General features: G+C 38.0%; 1 protein-coding gene across 7 annotated transcripts in view; it reads right to left on the reverse strand.

The window, feature by feature from the left end:
* apba1a (amyloid beta (A4) precursor protein-binding, family A, member 1a) overlaps positions 1-25,400 on the reverse strand; it is a 99,798-nt gene that overhangs the window by 70,323 nt on the left and 4,075 nt on the right. For 2 of the 7 annotated variants that reach the window (XM_015367069.2, XM_015367083.2), the window contains exon 2: positions 11,218-11,285. The exons of the other annotated variants lie outside the window; for them this stretch is intronic. The gene's annotated coding sequence lies outside the window, so the exon portion shown is untranslated. The remainder of the gene's footprint in view (positions 1-11,217; positions 11,286-25,400) is intronic. 7 annotated transcript variants of the gene reach the window in all.

Here is a 25,400-nt window from a genome sequence, read left to right on the forward strand (position 1 = left end):
CTTCGTGCCTCAGGGTTAAGAAAGAAAATTATCCTGAAGAGTGTTAGTATATAAAAAAAGCAAAACTGTCAGCAGTACTAGAAGCACTTAAGGTATACAGATTTACAGGGTCTGATATTTTACCATATACATTCAAGGCAGCAATAGATATAATTCATGGGCCATTAACTAAATTCTCAAAGCAGTAACTCAAGACAAGGTAATACCCATTGACTAAAAAACTGCCCATTAAAAAGGAAAGAAACCAAAGCAAGTCATTATATACAAATAAATCTTATTTATATTAATTTTATGGTTATGAAATCAATAATTAAAATCAAACTAGAGGAGAATCCTCATGGCAATATAAGTCTAGGCAGATAAAAACAATGAAAGGTAGATCCTGTTATACAGGTAGTTATGAAGAAACAACAGCCGTAAAGGATAGGGTCCATATTATACAGAATACATTTTCAGAAGGCTTAAAATAAGGTTACACATCAAAAATTAATTCTTAAATGTCATGCAGCAGGAATTCAAGGAAATGCATGTAATTGGATTGAGTGGTGGTTAGTGGACAGAAGGCAAAATGCACAGGAAACGTGTGAATATCCCAATTGGGATGATATGAGGAGTGAATCACAGTGTATTACGACCACCCCTCCTCTTCGATTGACTGTATATCAATGATCTAGACTATAGTATAGTTAATGAACTAGTCAACTTTGCAGATGATTCCAAAATAGTATGTTTGACAGACACTGCAGAAGCTGCAAAGGAAATTAAAAAAGATTTAGATCGAATTCTATGCTGGGTGTCATCCTCCAAATCCGCAGAGCCACTGACAAAGTCAACCGAATGGACTTCTTTTAAAAACAACAGTAAATTGCAAACGGAAACTTGCGTTTGAAGAGAGACACAAGTGGAAACGAAGGGGAAGTGCATTTAAACCAGCGAACTGGAGGCACTTCCTTACTCCAAGTCCTGCGGAAGTGAGGGAGATGCCTGGATTCTAATGTGCTAATCTGGTTGCTAGTTTTCATTTCCCTCACACAAGCTTAACAGGTCCAACGCAGGCCCATATTGCCATGAACTGAGCTCTGTGTAAGGTTGAAATATTGATTTCCATCAACATTATCAACATAATCAACATTAGATTACTGTAACACTTCCTCTTCAGTTCTTCCTCCAGTTCCTCTTAAGGCAACCTACTCTCAACCTTGACCCTGAGGACTTAATGAGTCAGGCTACCCTGATTGCTACATTATTGTGAAGACTTTTTTTTATAGATAGAGAATATGAATGAGGTTAGTCACTAGCTTCAACCCAGAGCCAGTTAAGGTCTGTGGAATGTAAGTTACTGGATCTCTGAGAAACAGAAACACTTTTTGTGTGAGAGTATTTCGTACAGTGTCATCCCAACCTTTAACTGAACATCATCAATTTGCCATGTATGAAAGAATGTTAAGATAGGAAAAAGGCAGCAGCAATCACATAATATGCAAGGAGGGAAGGAATGAAGTGCCATTTACTATTGATTTTCTCAGCAACCATCTTGTGGCTTAGTGTTTCTAAAGGACAAGACTTTAAAGAGTGTAGAAACAGGTTTCAAAGGTCTAATCTACGAAGAAGTTAAATTACAGCAATCAGTTAGCCTTACTGGTTAAGAGCTCAGCTTGAACAACAAGAACTACAAGTCACATACAGTAGGTACTCAAGTTAGCAGTAGAAAACCATTGTTCTAAGGCTAAACGTGCTTTACATGTTTAAAAAATCTGTGGCTCGTGTGCTCACTAAAACCTCTTTCCATCAGCAACTAACTCCCACCTTGTGTAAAATTGCACTGGCTCCCTGTAAAATTTAGAACAGACTTTATTGTTCTCCTAAAGAACTGAATGGTCTAGCTCCAGATCATGTTACAGGTTTATAGCATGAGTATGGTCCACTCTTAATCTGAGTTTTGCTGATTCAAGGCTTCTTACTCTACCATAGACCAGCCTCCAGAGACAGGGCTTTCCCTTGTCCAGCTTCATGTCAGTGGAGATACTGTGACTGTTGACATGTTTAATCTTGTGAGGAGACCAATTGTTTCTCCACAGATCTAATTATTCTTATTATTATTATTCAGCTATACTCTTGGTTCCATTCCGTCAGTTCTATGTGTTCTTTTTTTCTCCTTCTATAGTATAAAGTCTTGAACAACAGAGTAGGCACTTTTTAGCAGTGCTTATTAATAAAACATATTACTACAGTAGCTATAATGAATTTGCCAATGGAGCCATTCATGATATGATGCAGTCTCACCACCCTTAACTAATCACTTTTAAATTCCCGAAATTGATCGTTCCTTTTAAATATAATGCATGCCATTTGCTTAACAAGGAAACTAGGCGGTGGATTAAAACAAACAAATGTTACTCTAAATAACTATATTTAGAATAACAAGAACAGTATACACAAAAAGCTCAGGATGTTTGGAACAAACTGCCTACTCACATTAGCCTTTAGAAAGGTATCTGGGCGAGATCATTGGATAAGACAGCAGCAATTAAGTGACATTAAAATCAAGGTCTCCATTTATTTGAAACAATACAATGTTCAGCCCTGTTTATCAGTATATGAGGCCACATGGAGAATTAGTAGAATGAGTCTAGACTCTTCCCCTGAAGAGTCATGGGTTCAGCTCCCTGATGCATTCTTGCTGCATCCTTCATGAGTTTCAGTCCTTGGATCACATGACTGGGTCACTGGAATTCCCATGTGTGCAAATTAAAAGAGAAAAATTCAGATTATTCTGCATCAACCTTTAATCCTAGTTTAACGATGAACAAAAAACATTGTCAAAATCTTTAATCATTTATTACTAATATATCCTGAAGCTACTAACAACAGCACAGCATCTATTTAATTCAATTTTAAAATCCTTTGGTTACTGGGAACAGAATATTTGAATTAGGCTGTATAGAAATGCTATAATCTCATTTATTCAAACCTTTATACTGGAACAGAATTCTCATTGAAATTAATTCTATTCAGTTTTCTTTTTCAACATGGCATGCTTGCATTCATGACTCCAGTGTTTAATTACTTTTTGCGTCTTCTTGCAGTCCAGGAATATTTTGATGACATCCAGTACGCATTCCTAGAGGATGGTGTTTAAAGCAAAGTTGATCCACATCTCTTTTTCCTGGTCAATTAAATGTTTTTGAGTAAGATGGCCTGATAATGGCTGTTCAAATCTGGATATAAAAATCAGTCATAATTGAACAATATTCTTTAATACGTATGACTATCCATTGTGAAAAATCCATTTTTTTTAAAAGCTGGTGCCTAATTCACATAAGTGGTGAAGAAATGCAAAGTTTACTCTAAGTTACCTGGTTTTAGTAAACTCAATAAAATCTAGCGTGCTAATTCAATTTCAAGAATGCAGATCAGGTTTAAAACAACCTAGATTGCTCAAACTGGCTTAACGTTTCAGTCTATGTGTGTGTGGAACCAACAGTGAGCAGAGATTCCATTGTGCTCGGGAGTGCGTTGTCAAGGAAACCTTTATTACACGGGCAGCAGAAGAAATGGAGAAAGGGAGGGAGCGATTTTTTTCCACAGCATCCGATTTGAAAATATTAATTTAAATTTACAAGCACATCAAAGATGCACTTCGAAACAAAAACACCACCTTGCCAAAAAAGGCAGAGATACAGTCTGTGAAACCTGGCTGTCAACAGTGGAGTATATACCAAGCGCATCCACCCACTAGATTTTAAAGACTACGTAGGCACAAAAGCGCTTTAATTTTATATTGATGTTTCTGATTCCCCGAGGAATTCGTCACCCCTGCCCTGCCTTTACAAGGATGCTCAATAGCACATGGAGCTGCACCTTCTTTTTTCAGTTTACACAAGCTCCCCAGCTCTTAATGAAACCATTTAATCTTTTAAAGACCTTTCAGCAAAAACATCTGAGAAATTCACAACACAAATTTCAGCAAGAGACGCAGAAGGAGGAATAAGGGCCTTCAGCTGACCCAATTCCAAGAGTTAGCCTAGCAACACAGAGCACGTTCCCTATGAGCCTAAGTCAGACGAACTATCAGAAGCACACTGCCTACTCCTTCACCAAGACAGAACTGTGATTCCTGTGGCCATGAGGGAATTAATCCTAAACAGGATTCATAAGGGTCATCAGGCGTACATAAAATGCTGCGAAAGAGCACAGCTGGCTTTATGGTGACAATGCAAAGAGTCACCTGTCTTTAAGGAAGGAGCCTTTGATGACCACATCCCTGAGCTGACTCAGAAATACAGTGCCCTCCATATTCATTCAAGCTTCAGTGCAAACGAAAACATGGTTCAACTGAAAAAAACACCTAATTTGGTCAAATGATTTGTAAACACTTATTTACAAACCACTTATTTGAACACTAAAAGCTAAGAAAAGAGCAGCATCGTGTTTCCCATAGAATGGTGCTTTTCTCCCGTGTTCAAGATTATTCACGCTCCTAAGTACCTACAAATTATATCAGAAATCATCTCGTGTCAACATTCTGTTGTCAGGACAACAGAACAGGGACCTTCTAGACATTTTCATTTGACCCCCGTTTCCATGGCGCACAACAGGATGTTACGCAGTAGCAGGAAAATCATTCAATAACATGCACCATCACAGTGGAGGCCAGAGCACTCTCAGAAAATTGCAAGCAAAGCGTCACTGATCTTCACAAGTTAGGTGATGGACACAAAAAAACAAGCTGAACAAAGAGCTGAACCTACAGATTTCCACTATAGTGCTCACCATTACGAAATTCAAGGCTACAGGAACAGTTGGCCCCAAGAGAATGTTGCTTCCATGTGGCTTTGGAGACAACCTATTTATTTAATCTTTATATTTCTGCCACCATTAGTCCTCATTTCATGAGGTGTGTGTGGCAGGCAGGGCCATGAAGGGCTCAATTACAGCTGTCCTGCCACTATAGTTAAAGGCTATTATTGTAAACAGACACACTGGGTGGTGATTAGTTAATTAGGTAATTGGTGATGTGTGAGAATGCTATATAACGGGTGTGCATGGTGTTGGGGGTGGCTGGGCTGTTAGCAGGAGACAGTGTGTATATCTCTTGAGAGACTTATATGTATTTCTTGCATCCTGATGAATTTTCAATGTGTTCACACCCATCAAGCCACCTTGCTCAAGTTAAGGGTCTGTTACAATGTACATACCTCCAGATTGAGGTTTGTACTACCATTATCAGAGTATCTTCTTAAACCTCTTGAGTGGTAAACATTTTGCATGAATCTGCATATTATATACTATATAATTTACATCATTCTTTCACATTAACATAGCTAGGCTACAAAAGAAAAATACTCCTGTGTTACAGATGTGTAACAAAATTTCACTTCTCTTCTTTCCTGATATGACTGTTTTTGATTGTTTACGTGTTTTAAAAAAAAAATTAACAGGCAAGATACTATACAGCCAAAAAGTATACAGTGCCTCGAATGTTGCCACCAAGACATGTTAGAAAAATTAATCTTAAATCATTTTTGATGATCAGAAAAAACAGATATCACACCTATTTCATAGCATTTCTAGCACTGTCAGGACTTAATTTACTGCAGGCTGGTGTCTCGGCAGGTTCACCTCCAGCTCTTAATGAAATAAGTTATTAGGTACTTTATGACAATTAGAAGTTTCTCTCAGCTCTTCAGGTGCTGCTGTTTTAGAATGACCTACTGTAGAAACACCAGTGTCCAAGACCAGAACTGGACCCCTTTGATATCTTGAATAAAGCAGCAAGCTCTTTATTCAAGTTTGCAAAACCTCTAAAGTTAACTTTTATTGAATTCAAATAAAGCTTTTTATGTCTGACTGTAATACTAATTAAAAATCTGAGAGATTTATTGATCGAAGAGACCACAATCATCATTGAAATGTCTGCCCTAATGACAGAAGCTTTTAAAAAAGTATATTCTATTTAAAATACAGGTTTATTCACAATGTAGTTTTACTACAGTGTTATTGATGAGTATGCAATTGAACCCCCAAAAAAGGTATTTCAAAATTATTGCAAGGGTTTATAACTTATATTTCAACAGTTTTAAATCTTTAACCGTTTACTCCCAGTGACATATTTAGCCAATGTCCGCCTGGAATTTCCTCCCGCTTAAACATTTGTTATATCTCTGCAGCAGAACATAGCAGGAGCCTGGTTCAGGTCTTAAATTGAAGCTAACCCCCATGGCTTTGAGTGTGAATATTTCTTATATTTCTTAATGTGTCCACTCAGCAGACAAACATATGAAAGAAAACCCAAAAAAACAGCTGGCGAACATGTTTTTTTGGTCTTCAGAGGTCAGATTTTTCAACTATATGCATGTCAAAGGCTTGGGAATGATGAAAACCTTGTGCTAGGTAACTACTAGCTTGGATAAAAATCTGGGACAAATTGATCAATTAGAAAAAATTCTACATCATGTTTTGTGAAGACTGGATCTGGAATGAAATTAATAAATTAAACAACACAGTGACTCTGATCTTCAGTCTAGACATAATTTCATTTCCACTTACAGCATCCTGTTCTTGAAACACCTGCAGTACAAATGGGTACTCTCCTGCTCATCATTGACAGCACTGAATGAGAATTTGCTTTTAATTGACTTAACTGATTAAACAAACATATATTTTTGTTTAATTTGTTTAAAATAGTGAAGCTCTCAAAATATACAACATACCTTTCTTCCAAAATCCCCCCAAATATTTCAGTTTCTCAAAACATATTTCTCTTTAAGATAAAAAAAATTAATTATTGTGAACTATATATAAACCCACTTTTCCAGGAGAATTTAATAAGAACATTGCAGTTACAACTGCCAAATCTGTCAAGGACCCCAGCTCTGTGACTGGCATATATCCACCCAACTTCCCAAGAGAGAGACAAATGCTCCAACATTCTGTAAACTAATTACAAATGGAAACACAGAACAATTATTTACATTACTCCTACTGTGTACTGTATAATGTGATATATTTTGTAATTAAAAAGGAAGAAACAAAATAGGTTCCACAAGTGTTTTTAGTGGCAAAAAAAAAAAAAAAAATCTTAAAACAGTAATTAAAAAAACAACATCTCACCGAGCGGAACAGACAGACATGACAGATATTAAAGAGATATTGGCCTTCCCCCACTCCCCTGTACTTTTCATTTTTATTGAACTTTTCCCTCTTGCCAGTAGGCTGGAAACAATTTGCCATTAGAGCAGCAGTGATGAGATGCAAAATGCTACTGTAAACCGGTGCTGGATTATATGACTGTTTAACACACTTCTCTTTTTCCATTTTACACAAACATGCTCATTTCTGACCTCATAAACTGTCTTTTTGTATACTGTAGATGTATACTGTAGATGGAATCAGTAACATCAGTGTTGCGTGATAAACAATAGGCAACACCTATTTCTTTCCATTGAGGGTTACTTACATATACATTAGGCAACAGTTTCATGTCATCTTTTGGTTAATGTTGCATGTGTGATGTGAGGTGCAACAAACTTACAGAGTACAAACAGATCATCTGCACGGCTATTTATACACATTTCATACTGTGCATAAGTGAGTTTCAAATGAGGCAGCAGATCCTACCACTGCATGTTGGAAATTGAATTACTTTGACATCAAAGCCTAGTTTTTCTCTGTCAGAAACAAGGGAAGAACAGGTCCTACTTTATTTCAGAGGTCAAACATATGCCATGTACAGTATGCCTAATTTATTACTGAAACACGAAGGCAAAACACATCGGATTTGTTATTCAGAATCTGGAACAGGAAAACAATGTTTATGAGGTTGGGGAGGGGGTAATGTCAGCACGCATGCTGCAAAGGAACAAGCAGAAGTTATTTCCACACTGGAAAGTAAAAATAAAGAAACCATATTTTTGACTTCCCAACTGTGTTTACGGTTTGTTTTGTTGGCAAGCAGGATGGTAGCCTGACTCGCAGATAGGGACCCAAACACAATTAATCAGTGCTCCAGAGAGCTAGGCTTTTGTTTCATTGGTTGAGAGCAATCCAGTGCTTGTGTGCAAACAGAACAAATGAAAATGGTTTTGTTTCATGATCTCCATGTCCTGGGCAGCCCTTTTCCCACGATGTCAGTGACGGTTAACCAAAGGGGCTGAACTACAACTGTCGCAATAGAAAACTGCAACATTAACACTTGAATGAGTATGAACACAAAAGGTTAAAAATAGAATCTGACTGATACTATATTGTTTAACAGCTCCTCCAGCTACCACACTTGTTAAGCATAAAGCAATTGGTCATTCTGCACTTCAGCTGTTTCATGCAGTGATTCGTCCACTGCACTATTGATCTTCTTTCATTTTTTCTCCTTTGTTATAGGCACTTGGTTTATTCAAGCCTTTGCCCCTAAGAATATTGTAAATGATAAATTGTTCTCCTCTGACTTTGTTGATTAAGTAAAGCATCTTACTTTATCCTGGATGTAAGAAAAAACACAGCATGTCTGAAACCAAGACAAAGTAGAGGCTTTAATCCACAGTATATATTTCTTTGCAGCTGAATGGTAAGCAAATCAGAAGAGTAAAATGAACCCTGCCATTTCAAATGTACCATTCAATGTCAAGCATGAAACACAAGCTCACGTACTGTTACATGATGTGCTCTGCACATTTTAAAAGAGTAAAGACTCCATTTTGCTACATAATTACATTTCATGATCGGTGTTCTAAAAAATCTACTGTCCTAAAGAAGGAATCTGAATCTGGTATACGATACTTTAAAAACTTTCTTGTGCCATACTGACAGACAACCTGGAATTAATTTTGACCGGTAGTATTGTCAGTGGCTTTGAAGGAATGTTAGCAACAACAGCTACAATATTCAATGTCAAAATTATTCAAAGTAATTCTCCACAGACCCAAATATTCTTATACATACAAAAGGTTAGAAATTAGAGGAGGTCATCCGCTTCATCTATCCCAATCCAACTATCTCCAGCCAATTCTTAAAAGAGGCCAGGGTATTGGCTTCAACAACACGATTGGGCAGCTTCTTCCATTCTCCCACCACTTGTTGAGTAAAAAAGCGCCTCCTGTTCTCAGATTTAAATGTTCTTCAGTTTATCTCTGTGACCTTTACTTCTACATACATAGGAATTCAATCAGGTTGACGTTGTCAGAGCCTTTGAGGGGTTTTGATCATTTGGATCAGATTGTTTTGTCGTGTTCTCTGTTCAGGACTAAAAAGGTTCAGCTCTAGCCTGTCTGGGTAGGAAACTGTGTTCTGGGACTTTTGTTGTGAAGTCCATGCTGATGTACAAACCAACACACAAAAGCAAACAAAAACAAAACTATGGACTGCATGCAATGGACTGTTACCAATACACATTGTGATGCTGTTTGAGGTGGCTCACAAGTCTTAATGTTAAACTGTTGTTTATTGACTGGAATTGTATGTCACCAGCTTGCATCTGGAACAGCAGCAGGGGTGGTCAATGTCCGGTCCAAGGAGGCCAATATATTTGTCTCAAGCCCTGTGGCTGTGTCAGTGAGCCTGGAGCCCTCTCTCTGTGTGGCTGGAGCAGTAATAGCATAACTGGCTTTTAGCTCAGAGTCTTGTAAGACAGCAGTATTGCTGGGTCTGCATCTACATGACTAGTAATTGAAAAGAAAAATAAACAGCCTGTGCTGTGGTATAGATATATAGAGGTCTTCAGCCCAGAGTACTATGAAGCAGCAATGAGACTGGATTCTACGGCTCAGGGCTGTGTTTGAAAAAATAAACCACTTACGCTGTGTTATAGTGGCTGCTGTGGTAACTGCATAGCTGGTCTTCAGCCTGGAGGCTGAGATTGTAGCTGGTGGAGTTGGAATCTTCAGCCTGGAGGCTGGGATTGTAACTGATGGAGCTGGAATCTTCAGCCCGGAGGCTGGGATTGTGAAAATTGTAGCTGGAATCTGGAATGTTCAGCCCTGAGGCTCGGATTGTAGCTGGTGTAGCTGGAATCTTCAGCTCAGAATCTAGGATTATAGCTGGTATAGTTTGCTATTTACCACCTGGATGGCACATTGGCGTATAGGGCTGTGCAGGAGCAAAGGCTAATGTGAAGGTTTTGTGTCATTCGTGCATCCATAAATGGCGTGATGCTTTGGGGATGTACAGTACCAACCTTTAAGGATTCAGCCCCTCACAGCATCACAATATTAAAATTTTACTAAAGTAAAACTACAGAGAATAACACATTTTATCATGCCTGGAAGAATTTCATAATGTTAAAGTCTACCATCACCAATCTACAAAAAAATCTGAAAGCTACAGCACATCTGTGAATGCACCACTCTTTTCTTGTGAAATAAACAGATATTTATCACACAGCAACAGAGATACCATCAAATGTGAGAAGAAATGCCTTTCAACCACTGAGAAAAACATGTTACTGCAAAGACAAATCTACTGTATGGTTCATGGAGAAGCATTAAATTCTGTAAGAACTAATTCTGTAAGAACTGACTAAATGTTTAAGAAACAATTACAGTGCCAATTGTTTTTTCTTTTGAAGAACTTTGCAGCAAGATAAGAAAAGATAAAATGTGGTTCCTTAATGAAGGATTAGAGGACAATCTAATACCCAGAAATACAATCTAATACTTAATCTCATACCCTGTCAAGTACAGTTAATAGGATTGCAATTTCAGCAAGTAAAACGCACAAGCTGTACATTTCCTGCTATAAGGGTTGATTCAGTAAAGAAACCTTTTTCAGCTGCCCTGTTTTCATGTGCAATAGCATTAAATAAGTGTGTATGAATAATGAGAGCCAGTCCCATAATCTTAGAGGGGTCGGGGGTGGAATTTATTTGGTGTTAAGTTACCCATGATAAATAAATGCTATGTATTTCTAGTCCATCGTTTCTGTGAATGAGCATCATGTAAGAAGCTCCTTATGTGTAGGGTAATGATGACAGTTACTGATACTGTAATGTTCATGATCTTATACAGGTTGAATACTATTACATTGCAGACAAAGTCAAAGAGATTTAGAATTTTTCATGTTGGATGCAATTTTCGCTTGGCAATTTTGTACTTAAATTTAAACTAAATATTAATCCAATCACCAAATGTATCTTAAGAAAAAGTTTCTAAAGCACTTAATATGAATATCCAGGTTCACTCCTGAATTTTGGAAATCGAGGATTCTCCTTTACAGCTCCATACAAACCCTTCAGGATGGGCTCCAGAGACAGAGGCATCCTTGTCAGACGTTCAGGCAGGGTTCCACAACAGGCTCTGCAGTGTGGCGAAAATGAATCCACAATCAGATGCTGAGCTCACTGAGGCTTACAGGCAATTCAACACAGGCGCATACAGTCATGCCTTTGCAACAGAACTGAGATCTTTCACAACATATAAAGCTACATGGTAATAAAGACAAAAGCCCAACAACATCATAGCTGTTGAAATAAACTGCTAATGAGTTTAATCTATTTTTACATTTCGATCCTCAGTAAAAACAGCACATTTTCTATGCATGCTTCAATATGAAAATAGTACACAAAATAGTGAAGAAGAAAAATTCAGTGTTAGGAGGAAACTGTTATTTGTAACACTTTACATATAAGGCATATACAGAGGTGCTTTTCAAATTGACTCCAGGGATTATTCTCTTTGCAAAAACAAGGTTCACATTTACTGTAAAACCCCTTTTATACACTAGGTCAGAGAGAGCCCCCAGACCTCACCAGCACTGATAATAGTTCAATCATCCCTGACTGGTGTCTGTGCTCCTTTCACAACAGAGGACTAGATGCGGGGTGGAGCAATAAATCTTTGATTTGTAGCCAGTGACCTCCACAAGGAGAACAAGACCGCCAGGAGGACAGTTTCAGCACCCGCTCAACCTCAAGTCTAAATAATGTAGCTGTACTATAAGCAGTCACTGAACTGCTCTCTCCCCCAGACAATAGGAATCTAGGCCATCTAGAGAAACAACACTCAAAACACACAGAAAGAACCCTACTGATAAGCTGTGGAAACAAAAGAGCAATTACAGCTCTTTGCTGATGTGGTGAAATGTGTAACCATATTCCACTAAGAACTGGTAAATTGCCTTTTATTCAGTATTGTACAAAGTTTATCATGACAGTTCAACATACAGTACACGTGCCATTAACATGCATTATAGTTTCATCCCTGGAATAACAAGCTGGCAAAAAAAAACTAAACAGTTTACATTTTTAATGTCACAAAATAGTTCTGCCACATTCAAAACTATTTAGTGTCAGAAGGAACAGTCTATTTTTTTTTCATTTGTAAGACTGCTGCACATGAAACACAATGTGATATTTCATTATCTCATAATATGTAAATCATTAAAGGAGTGATAATTATGAGCTTCTGACTTTTATTTAACATATTTCTTGATTGACCTCCTGTGCCAAATGAGAATACAAGATCAGTCTAAAATGAGTGGCAGTCTTCAAGACTGTTAGAATCACTTAAATTTTATAATCCCACTGATTCCAAAACAGCATATACAGTAATTGATTCCTAAAGGACTACAAAATATTACATTCAACAAAATGAACTTTAAGTCTATAACCATTCTAATTTCTGGGTCAGCTGAGTTTCAAATAACTGCTGAAGGCACCCTTTGTGTACTCTCATCTTTGTACTCTCTATCCTGTCAATGTCTACTGAATAGAAAGTCCATTTAAAATGACAAAATTATTATAAGGCATCATAATCTATTATTTGGAGTAGTCTATTCTTAGAAGGGTTTTCTAATACAGCTGTGTATTACCTCTGAAAATGAATAGCATAATTTAGATGTCTAACATACACGGTTGGCCATGTTACATTCAATGCTTTTTAAGTAATTTTTTTATTCTGAAAATTGTAAAAATCTTCTGAATTTTTTTTTTGAATTTTTTGAAAAAATGTAAGCATAGTGTTTTGAAAAGCTGCTTATGTTTCTTAATAGTCAGTAGCTTGCTAATTAGAAGCAAGTGTGGAAAAGCTAATATACTGTATTAATTTAAAACAGCCACTCTGTGGAGGCATCTTTATTTATGTCATGTCTGCTCTACTTTGTCAAGTGTAAAAACTCTTAATTCCATAAAGCTAACATTAAAAAGGGTTCTTATTTTTAAGAATAGGAAATACAATCATAATCCACTTCTTATTTTTTACAATTAGCCACAGACTGCAAACTCAAGCAATCATGTACAGGTATGTTGGAAATGTAGTATAGACTTACTACATCCAATTTTGACTTTTTATGATTCAAGCCTTTCCACTAATATTCATGTCACTGGAATACTCAAGGCCACATAAGAAACCCCTTTAACTTCTGTTACGGCTAACTGAAACACAAAATGTCAAAAAGAAGAAGAATGTATTTTTAACTCAGAAATGGTTTGAGAACAATACTTATTATTATAAAATGAAATATTAATCTTCACGCTTATTTGGAATTAAAGAATGGAGCTATATGTGAGGAGAAGTAGTTTTGTACTCTTATCCTTTTACATCTCATCTGGGCTCAGCAGACTGCACACTGAGGCGCTCCGGAAGAACTCATCATAGGAGACACCTCAATGTCCGTCCATCCATCCATTTCCTAACTGCTGTATCCAGTACAGGGTCATGGGGGGGCCGGATCCTGTCCTGGCAAGCAACGGCAGAATACACCCTGGTCAGGAAGCCAGTCCATCACAGGGCACAGACAGACACAAACAGGGAAACCAGGGCTAATTTCCCAGAAGCCAATAAACCTACCAGCACCTCTTTGGACTGTGGGAGGAAACTGTAGCCCCCAGAGGAAACCCACTCGAACACAAGGAGATCATGCAGACAGCACCCCAGGAACTGAAGCCAGGGCCCCATTATGGAGAGGGAGCGACGCTAACCACTGCACTACCATGGAGCCCCGACACCTCAATATTTCTCACTGAAAATCTGATTTCCCAGGACTGTGCTCTCAGAAAAAGATTTCATGTCACATCATTTAAGCCAAGTGAACACCCTGGGTGGCAATGAACCGACAGCTTTCATATCAAAGGTATCTTTGCTCTAGTTAAAAATAACTCGAGAGAATTTCAGACGAAAATTCCTTGTGATATGGTGCCTGAGCAGCTACCTGTGCGGATTCTTGTTTCAACAATCCTCCTTCGTTACCGGCATATTGATGGTTTGCCCCATTAAGGAGCTCCCTTTTCAGGCATCTATCAGCAAACAGGATGAAAAAGCAAATTGCATCTCCTGGAGGAGTATTTCCACTTCAAAGAAGAAACTCCCCTCCCTTTTTCACCACTGAGCTGTAATGATACACAGACATACAGTAAACTAATCTTAGAATTTCAAGACATACTATCAGCTTCACTTCTTTGGTGTACACAAAGAGCGTGCACACCATTTACCATGACACAATCTGTTACTCAAAATTTACATTTAACAATGTTCAACGCCTTGCTTCTGTGGAATTCACCAGAGCACCAAAATTACTATACAGTACATTCAAGTGCTGGGTTTTTGATGGAAACACATAAACTTTTATTGAGTTCAGGATAAAAACAGAGGCATTCAACAGTTGTCTCCATTATCTAACCACATTACACATTCCAAGTGGCATGACAGTATCTAAATTCACCAATACTGACAGTATACACTATTAACTAAATTAACTACTCACACTGTACTCGGATTAAAAGAACCATGCAAAAGAAAACAATCGCACAATACAGCAAACATTTTTCTGAAGGACTCAATTATGCGAGTGTTAAACGGTTAAGGAAAATATATTTACTGTGATGTGAAGTGCATAATTCTAATATGAATGCAAGCCCACTTAAGACTACAGAAAGAAAAAATAACCCATGAGGTCTGACGTTCTTTACAGTCCCTTCGGGCCAAGAAGAGCCTCTAATAACTCTCAGAAAGACATGGTTACACAGCTGTATCACACCTGAGAGATGTTGAAATAATACACTGGCCTGTAGTAAACTATGCTAGGGACCCCCGGCAGTTTATCCTGGCCCGAGGAAAGACTTGTGCAATGTAGTACAGTGATCCCTGCTATAAAGCGAGTTTCAAAAACGCGAATTGGCTCATACGCAATTGGTAATAGAGGAAAGATGTCTGTAGAAAGCGAAACTCGCATTGGCTTATACGCAATTTCATCCCCGACATGTCTACGTTTTGCGGCGCGGAGTAACACAACTGAACGCGGCGGGCCGCGGAAGAATATACACGATGCTCAGTTGCCCCACGTGCTTTGTTTTGGAAGTGCTAATTGGGAGGTGCTCTTCGATTTTCCGTGGTATTTTCACAAAATCTTCTGCATTGCTGTAAATATGAGTGGACAAGGTGACAAGCATGTGTCTATAAGAAGCGTGCTACTGATACAAGGTGGTTAACTGTAGTATTTCTTCATTTATTATGAATTTAACATGTACTGTATTTAAACTGTGCCAACATTTTTATTAGGATAATTATTAAACTTGGTAAAGCTTGGGTTAGACATTTGGTTAGGTTTTGAGTGGTCTGCCCCAACCCTATTTTTTCCATAAGCCCTGTTATATTTATTGCATGATTTTGCATAATATGGGGTTTTACAGAAATATGGTGCTATAGCAGAGACACCTGTACTTGGAATCGATTAGTTATCTTGCTTTAGGTTGAAGATATGGCCAGGCAATGGCATATTTGTACCTTCAGGCTACTCCCCTGGGATGCAATGGCAAGTGCATATTAAGAACGGAAGGTCTCAGCTCGGCCAGCATGTGGCCCAGGCTTCACAGGTTTGAGCTTAGGACATGGCATAAAGCCCTCAATAAAATGTTTAAATCAATTTTAAAAGGAAAAACGACACTGGGGATTGGGGGAAGGAAACAACCCTTCAAAAACATTTTCCACTGCTTACTGCAATCCCACGGTTTCAACACAGCACAGCTACTCACTTTGTGCTAAATGAAGCCAAAAACAAAGAGTGAGCAAAGAAACGAACACATAGGGGACCCGCACTGTCAAAAAGAAAGTACATTAGAAATGATCAGCTATCCACCCGAACGAGCACTGAAAATTAGCTGAGCTTGATTGAGAGGGGGGAAATGGAAATTTTGAAACCTTGGCTATAACCTTTCAAAGGGCAAAAAAGATGTCTGCCCTTCTCCAGAGTCTTTTGTTTTGCTGTACGAATGCGACTGCCCAGAATGGTGAAACGTGAAGCTGCAAACAGTGCATGTACTTTAAACAATTCAACAAGCGAGTGCTTCAGAACATAAATGCCACTGTAAAGACTGAAGCACTTACTGTATTCTGTCCACAGCCCTTTGGTACAGCAACGTCCATCAGGCTGTTTCTGCAGTGTTTCGTTCAGGAAGGCAAACAATACTGAGCACTGCAGCATCCTTCAATGCAGAGGAGATGCAGTTAATCTGCATGCACTCTGCGCCACGCACAGTGGCAACAAATCACACAAGACAGAAGGGTTTCCGATGCAGGGTCACCACACAGCACCTGGCACAAATCAAGGTCATCTCCTGCAAAGCCTAAGCTGGTTACAGATACCATAGATGCTACAGCAGATGACCTGAAATCCCCTTCTTTTCAATCCCTTGTCGAAGTTTATTCATGGTGAGCAACCTTTCCGCACTGTCAAAAGAGAATCCTTCACAGTTTTTACTAGAAATGGATCGAGAGTTAATTATTCCTTTAGGCAGCCCTTTATCTTCTGAAATAGAAAGGCACTTTTTGTTATTGCAAGGATGAGAGCCATATCCTGCCATAGAAGGGATCACCCAAGTTACCTACTGTATGATTTACTAGGAGAGCAAAATAACAGATCTTTGAAATCTCAAACCCAAATTAATATTTAAACCTTAGAATGGGAGAATGTACAAATTAGGATGAGAATGGGAACAATTCCTTATATTTTAACAGACCCTGAGACAAATCATGAGGCCCTTTAGTTATACTGTAAATTCTTCTGATTTTTCTCATTAACTGTACAGCTGAAAGGCTTTAGCCTTTTTAAGTGTCAATGTTTGGAATCTGTTTTTAATAAACACTCCTGTTTCTTTATCAGAAGCATGGGGAATGACAGGCTGGTGGTCACTTTACAACCTTATTGCCCTTTTCATTACAGTGAGTCAAGCTAATCACAGAGCAGGGAAATATCTGGGAAAATGTAGGCATCGGATGATGGAAAAGGAGGGATTCATGTAATTTATTTTAGCTAATTTACTACCAGTCACTGAGTACAGGTGCCTATTTAAATTGATCAATATTATTTGAATTTAACTTAAGGCCAATGGATTAATACTTTAATTCCCATATTAGGAAGGGTTACTTGTCATGTAACCTTACATACAGTACTACTGTATATACTGTAGGATATTATGCAACGGTGTAACTTTATGAGCTATACAGTAAGAAATGTACAGTTAAAGCTCGATATTCACGATTTTGCCTATTTATGATTTTACCTATTTGCGCAAAATTATAAGTCCCTTTTTCCATATTTGCAGACGAAATCTGTCTATTTGGCAGGTGCAAAGCAGGGTAAATGAGATGCGTACCTTGCATATCTTATTCTCACTGATGTACTGTACTTCACCTGATCTGCATTGTTAGTAAAGGTATAGGTTGGATAACAACGATCTAACTAGTTTTGTAGACGTGTATCCTGGGTTATATTCTGATAATTCAGTTATCGTTAAAAAAAACTTGAGGTACCTTGAGGTTTTCAGTATTCATCCTTAATAAATACTTACTACCAATGATTTCTAACACTATGTCTGAAATAGTTAACAGTTATAACAAAAATATTACTATGGAAAAGCTTGTTTCGAGAGCCACAGAACTATACTTTATTTTTAGGTATTATGTTCTATTAGGTTCCACGGAAACCTAATTGTAATTAACCCTAGCAAATAACGAGGTTTTACGGCATTATCAGTTTTGTTTAATGTCTTTATTAGAGTGCACACTACTTCAATATTAAATTCTAAAAAGACTAAAAAGATTTAATCTGTAATTGGTATTTATGTTTTCTCAAGGTAATATGAAATTAAAACAATATGATTGATCTTGTTGGCATATTATTGCTTTAAATATAAAAGCTATAATAACAACGTAACACAGGCATTTAGATACCACTTTAAGAAAAGCATATGCAGAAATGACAGGACAAAAACAGATCAATAGAGTGATTATTTATCTCGGCTGCTGACAACAGTGAATGGCACAGCAAGACCAATTAACTGGTGTGGAAATCCCCTTGGCTACCCATAGGGTCCCAATACTGCACGCCTGCAGATGTTTCATTTTTTACACTTCCATATTTTGGGCACCAGACAGAATTTAATATATCTTGTTTAAAATTTAATAATTTCCCTGTGGCCATAATACATAACATCAGCCACCACCTCACATCAGCAATTCAAACAGAAATGAAAAAGTCCAAGCTTGGCAAGGGTAGTATTTTGCTGGCCACTAACAACTGGTGGGTGAGAGAAGAAAAACCCCTGACGCCTAAATCCTCTAAATCAATCTCACAAAGCAAGTGAAAATTAAAACTGGATCATAAACCTTTAAAGGAGGCATTTGGAGAATTGAACCTTAAGGACCAGATGTCCAGTACAGAATACAGACGGCTTTTGGTATTTAGTGAAACCTTCCATCAGTGTACAGCATCATCTCTAAGGAATCCGAACATAATGTTCTTCGCCCTGCGACAGCAAGCCATTGTCATGCATGGAGTAACTTTCAAGGGGGCTGGTGTTCAGAAAGCATGGTAATTTGTGGAACTGTAGAGTTCTCTACCTGCAAAAGGCCAAGAATACAGTTTTGAAATATAAATGCCAGACTGTGCTGACAGAGCTCCCAGTGATTTTTATGGAATTCATGAAGTACAAAACCAGCGTGAAGAAAGTGCTCTTTGCATTCAGCATGCACACATTTCATATACAGAGTGGCATTAAAAACACAGCAAATGTTATTGATTCCAACACTCGTTTGTTATGTTGTTAATGCCTCTTGGTAAAAGTACAGCTACCTCAATTGAATAATTTAATGCCATGAAAGCATAACCTCCTTCTGTGCATTTTATTTTTAAAACATCAGGCTTGAAACATTCTGATTCTGGAGTTGAAGTAGTAAAATAAAGGGCGGAACAGCATTTTAAGCAGTGTATTTGCTTTATTTCTTAAGTACTGTTTTTGCTGTCCTTTCTAGAACAATGCAACTTAGCAAAATGCAGCAAGTCCCATTGAACACCTTAATTTCATCAAGGAATGGCTTAAAAAACACCTGTGCTAAGGATAAAAGCCCACAATCACTGAATTATTATGTGCTGTATAAAGCTGCTTTTGTAGGTCTTAAACTGCATTAAAATACTTTGATCCAAGCAAAACAATCATATTGCCTGGTGCTGTTTTCAGCTTACCTTCTGTTATCAGTGTGTCAAAGAGTCCCACAACTAGAGTTTTATACATGACATACAGTATAAAGCTGGAACTGTGTAAGCAACAACAACAATAATAATAATAACAACAATAACACAATAATTATAATTACATTTTTATTTTAAAGCTCTGACTGCTGTTGGAACTGAAATATTCGTATACTGTATGTACAGTATAATTGATTACTACAATAAAACTTACTTCAAGAGTAATGTTCCACTGTAGTTCAAAGAACTGATTTAAAAAATGTCTCAAACAAACAAATTCATATATATCAATCTACCTCCTACTATCTTAAACACAGCTAAGGAACTCACATGCTTGTCAGTCATGCTTGCAACAAATATTGTAATAATACCTAACAACTTCTCTCACAGATACAGAATAACGTGTAATATTAATTTTCATTGTTTGCCAAAATATTGACTTTGTTAATAAATATGCATGACAAAGTACTAGACTGTCTTTTATAACAAAAGGTCAGCTTTAGGATTGTGCCATAAAAATGGCAAAAGTGCCGTGAACACCGATTCCATGGTGGAGGGGAGACCCCATTACCTGTAAAGCACTTTGAGTGGAGTGTCCAGAAGAGCGCTATATAAGTGTAATGCAATTATTAATTATTATTATTACTGTAGTTACTGACTCAAATGCCACTTACTACTGTATCAAAATCAATGGAGAGCACAGATCAAGACATACATAACCTAAAGCAGAGATTAATTCAAAACAGAACTAAGCACACTACAAAGTAAGGAATTCACTTTTTATTCAGGTGTTAGCTAATTACAGTGATACTTACTGTACCTGCACTAATAGGGAATGAATTGGCTCTGCAACCACCAACCATAATTTTTATATAACGGTGCATTATAATAAAAATTAAATAATTCATCCAGACTGCTGTAAGTATAATTAACCACAATCCTGAGACACAATGTCATTTGTAGGGGGAAAAAAGAAACAAACCCATTCTACTCTAGGCTAGCCAACGTGTTGTATACAGAGGTGAGGTAGGGCTTTAAAGATGAGCATAAAGGTTGAAATTATAAACTTTCTTTTTTCCCCATTTCTCTGAATGGTAAGCGAATAGTAAGAAAAATGCTAAGAGAAATAATACCACAGATTAATTCCAATGAGAACAAAGGGTTTGAAACGGAAAAATCATTTTAAAGGCAGCTTTTCCTAAAATAACCCAGCTACTACACCACAGGGTTTTCTGTTTGTTTTTTCACACCAATGGAGCATGATTTGAAAATGAGTAATTTCTGCCTCCATGGCTGAACGATAATGAGTAACTAGGCAGTGACACCGAGTAACTGATAAGATGAGTGTTAAAAAATGATCACACTGCTTGTCACTGGGGAGACAATTGTGACTGCCGACACCAATGCAACTGAGCATTATGAACAATAAAAAATAAGACAGCATGCAAAGGTTGGTGAGAATCTCTGGCAAAACTCCTGGAATAAATGTCACTTTAGAGATCAAATTTCCGATGCACAAGTCTGTTTGCAAAAATAGAACTGATTTAGCAGGTTTCCAGTTTTCAACAGAAACGTTAACCATCTTTTTCCCTCTCATTGTTAACCGTGTGTTTGCTGCCCTTCATCTCCATTAATGATGAAAAGGTCCACAGTTACACTTTTATTTAACGAAAAGCATAAAAGGAAGGAAACGCTGGTATGTCCTCGGCACAAGAAAATCACTGGGATCAAACTTTTCTTAGCACTGTTCATTTGAATTTTGCCAGAATATTCAGCTGACTGCAGCCAGGAGATACCAATTTCCGCATAAAAGGTTTACAGGGTGGTGGAAGCAAAACGAAAGAACTGTTTTTCTTTGTGTAGAAAGCTGAGATTTAAGGTGCCACAATGCAAGCTGACTAGAAAAATATGTTAAATCAAGCAGAGTGGCCAGTAAGTGGTTTGTTCAATGGGTGTGGTCACAATTCACCCCATGGTGTCTTGAACAGCAGGGAGCAGCAGCAATTTATTAAAACCAATTTAAAAAAACCCCACCTTTACACTACTTCATGTTAGGGCAGCTTGGTGGTGCAGGGGTTAGCGTTTCTGTCTCGCAGTGCTGGGGCCCTGGGCTTCATGTCTGGGCTCTCACACTTGAAGAAGGCTCCACGGTCGAAACGTTGTGTTTTCTTTCTTCTTTTTTTCAGTATGGAATAAACCTATTAGTTGTTCCTTTGCAGCCTATGCATGCTGACGCAGCTACCCACCTGAACTACTTAATGTCTGGGGTGCTATCGGTGTGGAAAATTGGCCCCGTTGTGAATGTGCAGGTGTTGGAGTTTGTATCTGCCCTTCAATGAACTGGTGTCCCATCCAGGGTGTATCCTGCCTTGCACCTGTTGCTTGCTGGGATAGACTCCGGCTCCCCCACAATCCTGTATTCCATAAAGCAGTTAGAAAATGGATGGAAATTCACTTTAGACTTCGGGGCGTCTCTTAAAACAAGAAAAAGGTCCCAGTGTTTTGAAAGATGAGATTCCCTTTTTGTCTACTTCTTCATACTTTATTTCTCACAGCATTATATTATGAACAATCAGCAAATATTTTACAGTAGCTTTAACGGCACAGAACAATTCTGTATGTAATTCAGATTTGTGTGGCAGCATATTTGGGCTCACAAATGTATGCACTTACCAATAAAGCTTACAAGAGTACATAAAGACACATTTCATGTGATATGAAAACGATTAACCCTCTTTTATTCATTATGGAGCTTGAGCCAGCAAATAAACTACATTCCCAGCCATCAATTGCCATCCTTCAAATGCACAGAAAAGATTATGTATTTTGGATTGTTAGAACACCCTTTTCCCATTATAAAATGTATCTCCTTCCAGCTATTTTTATGACTTGTTCTGCTCTATTTTAAGAGGTATCTGACACTCCAAACCATGAAAAACAATGGGAAACATGTGTGGAAATCCTCTTATATTGCTGCACTGCACTCCCAGGCACTCTGGCTAAGTCTTTTTGTTACAGTGAGTACACTGTAGTTCTCATGCAAAGCAATAAATGCCACTTAAAAAGCAACATCCGTCAATGTATTAATTTGAGAAAGTAATCCACTTTTTAAAGTAAATCCAAGCAAATCCTCATCACTGTTTCGCAAACACAATGTGGCTTCCCTACACTTATAAACATTTGCAAGTTTATGGTCTCTAAGGTAGGTAATGCAAAAGGGACAGCACCCTACAAAAACATCTAAAAATCCGATCAGCTCATCTCACAGTAATAGCCCTCTTCTAGAACTTATAATATAAAAATAAAGAAAATTCTAGACACCAGTCATTCAAATGGCCCGACACACTTTCTGTAGGGCAATATTGTATAAACTATTCGAGACAACAGGGCAGTCTTCATTTTGAGGCAGAAGGGCTCATACTGGCCCTGTCTGCACAGAACCAGTCCAAACTCTGGCCTTTTGTCTGTGCTGTGCCTGCTGCTTGAACTGCAAACAGAAAAGTAGTTAAAACAATATCTGATCTAAACTGACATAAATGAGGGTACAGACTGCCATTGGTCAGCCTTAGAGGCATATCTGTGCACGCTGTACAGTTTGGTCAATTTGTATCATAGAGTAAGGTGCAATTATGGTCGACGTCCAAACTCAACAAAACTGGCACTGGCTTGCAGCTAAATGAATAACCTCAATATCCATGGCAAGATCAAAAGGACAGTCCGTGAGAGCAGTAGTATGATTACCACACCTCAAGGGGTTTGCATGAAAGCTTCACTTGTGCACCACACTTTGTGCAGGTGAGAAAGTAGGGCTGAACGCACTCCAATACTGTAGAGAGGACATTGCTAACATTCCAAACTAATTCACTGTAGAGGTGCTACAGTCTGGCAGAAACAAACAAAACAATAACTCCATTCACAACCTAAACAGTAGCATACGGAGATCTTCAATGCCCCAAATCCTCCCATTGCAGTAAGAGTTTGGTAAATCAAATGCCTGTGAAAAGTAACAATGTACTAATTGAACCCCATGCTCTCTCTGTATAACTTAACCACTGTAATTAATAGAAAACAAAATTCTGATAGGTTCCTAAGTGACTAAAATAGTTTAATCTGTGCCAAATCAGCAGCACATGTGTATTGGTCCATATTTATACTATGCCAGGACTGTGGCAAGAGCTCTCAGACAGAGCAACTCATAAATAATACTCAGCAACATACAACCGTACTGTACAGCAGGACACACAAAAACAGAAAAGTAAAACAGAAAAGTAAAACTGCTCAGGACAATGACCAAATAAAGAGCAAATGAACAATTGTACATTTAAAGCGATAGTAAAGCAATACAGTGGGGTTGTAAGTGAGTTTCAAAAATATCCACATTTCTAGTGTCTCTTATAGAACACAATGGAAATGAGTTTCAATGCCATGCACAAGAGAAAGGCTCTCTCGCCCACTGAGTGTGGGATAAGGTGGATTCCCTCTTGTATACTGTACACAGTGTTTCAGTATTCTTTAGATTGTAATGCACAACATAAATGCAGGGAATTATTATTCGTCTGGTCTTGAGTAAGAAAACTTGAATGAGCATATCTCAGATTAAGTTCTGAGCTATATTCATGTAATAATTCTGTGTAATAATTCTTTAAGATAACCTGAAGCTTAAGTATTCAATGCCTTACTTGTTAGCACGTGAACTTTATAATGCACTCTAAATTTCACAGGAGGCGAGTATAGTTTACACAGGACAGTGGTTCCATGCTGAAGCAGACTTACTAAGCACATCATCATTAGAAACAGGATTCAGTAAGTCCAGAATTCTGTGGTTAGTAATTTAGTAGATGCCCCAGAAGTATGATACAATCAATTTATTCAAAATCTGATTACAAAATGTATACTTTATCAATGTTATAGTGACAATGAAACTTGTCAATGTTCAGCAGGTTGAAGCAAGATATTTTTGTAGGATTTCTAGCGTGGATTTTGAATGGCTGTACTAGGTGAAAAAACACTACCTGGTAAAAGGTCTAAAAGTTTAATATCAGAACCTGCAACAATAGTACAGTCCAGTGTATGCTCAAATACAGGGTGGCAAGTAATATGATGAACATGTGTATGCTAAATACTTAAAGTCCAGCACAGAGTCTGGTGGATTCCCCTTAACTACTGGTATATCGAACAGTACAACTGCCTTAAAAGTGGGCTACTTCAGTACTGTGTATTTGCCTAAATCTTTTTTAACAGTCAAACACCTCATTAGATGAAGGATAAGACTGAGTGGCACAAAGTATATAGGAGGTCTCCAGCTCTGTATACAGTGCGTTATTGGTGTCAGCGTTTCTCCAGTTGGGAGCTGAGCTTCCCTCTTTCCATTCCACTCACGCTGTGAAAAAAAGTGACCAGTAGCAGTCACCCTAAAGGACAGAGTGTACTTCGGCATGAGTGCGGCAGGACTGCAAGTGATGAGTCAGGTCAAATACATCCACCGCCAAATTAGGAGAGGAAGACAGAAAAAATAATTAGCAATTCAAAATGTAAAAGAACAAGCAGGATGTCATCCAAATATCTAACCAATGCCCTTATCGAATTAGTCCTCATTTCCTCCATCTCTTTCAACGATCTTCTGAATTAGGGTAGATAGACTGGGGAGGGGTGGAGTGGGGGGTCATATTCTTAACAACTGCAAGAGTGGTTCTTCTGAAAGACAATCAACACCTTGCTGGATGAATAACAAGATACTTTAAAAGAAAAAAAAAAGCTGCCATCCAACCCAGAAATAAATGTTCACCACTGGAGAAAGAAAAGCAGGCCAACAGAAACCAAGAGCCTACATTCATCCATCCATCCTGCCCTCACTGAGCAATCAAGTTACTGCTAGACTGCTGCTCCTCTCTGCTATCCTCAGTGGAATGCCCACAGGTCAGACTCAATTTTCCTTTGCAAATTGTGCATTT

This window comes from Lepisosteus oculatus, chromosome 3 (genome assembly GCF_040954835.1).
Source record: "Lepisosteus oculatus isolate fLepOcu1 chromosome 3, fLepOcu1.hap2, whole genome shotgun sequence".
NCBI classification, from domain to species: Eukaryota; Metazoa; Chordata; class Actinopteri; order Semionotiformes; family Lepisosteidae; genus Lepisosteus; species Lepisosteus oculatus.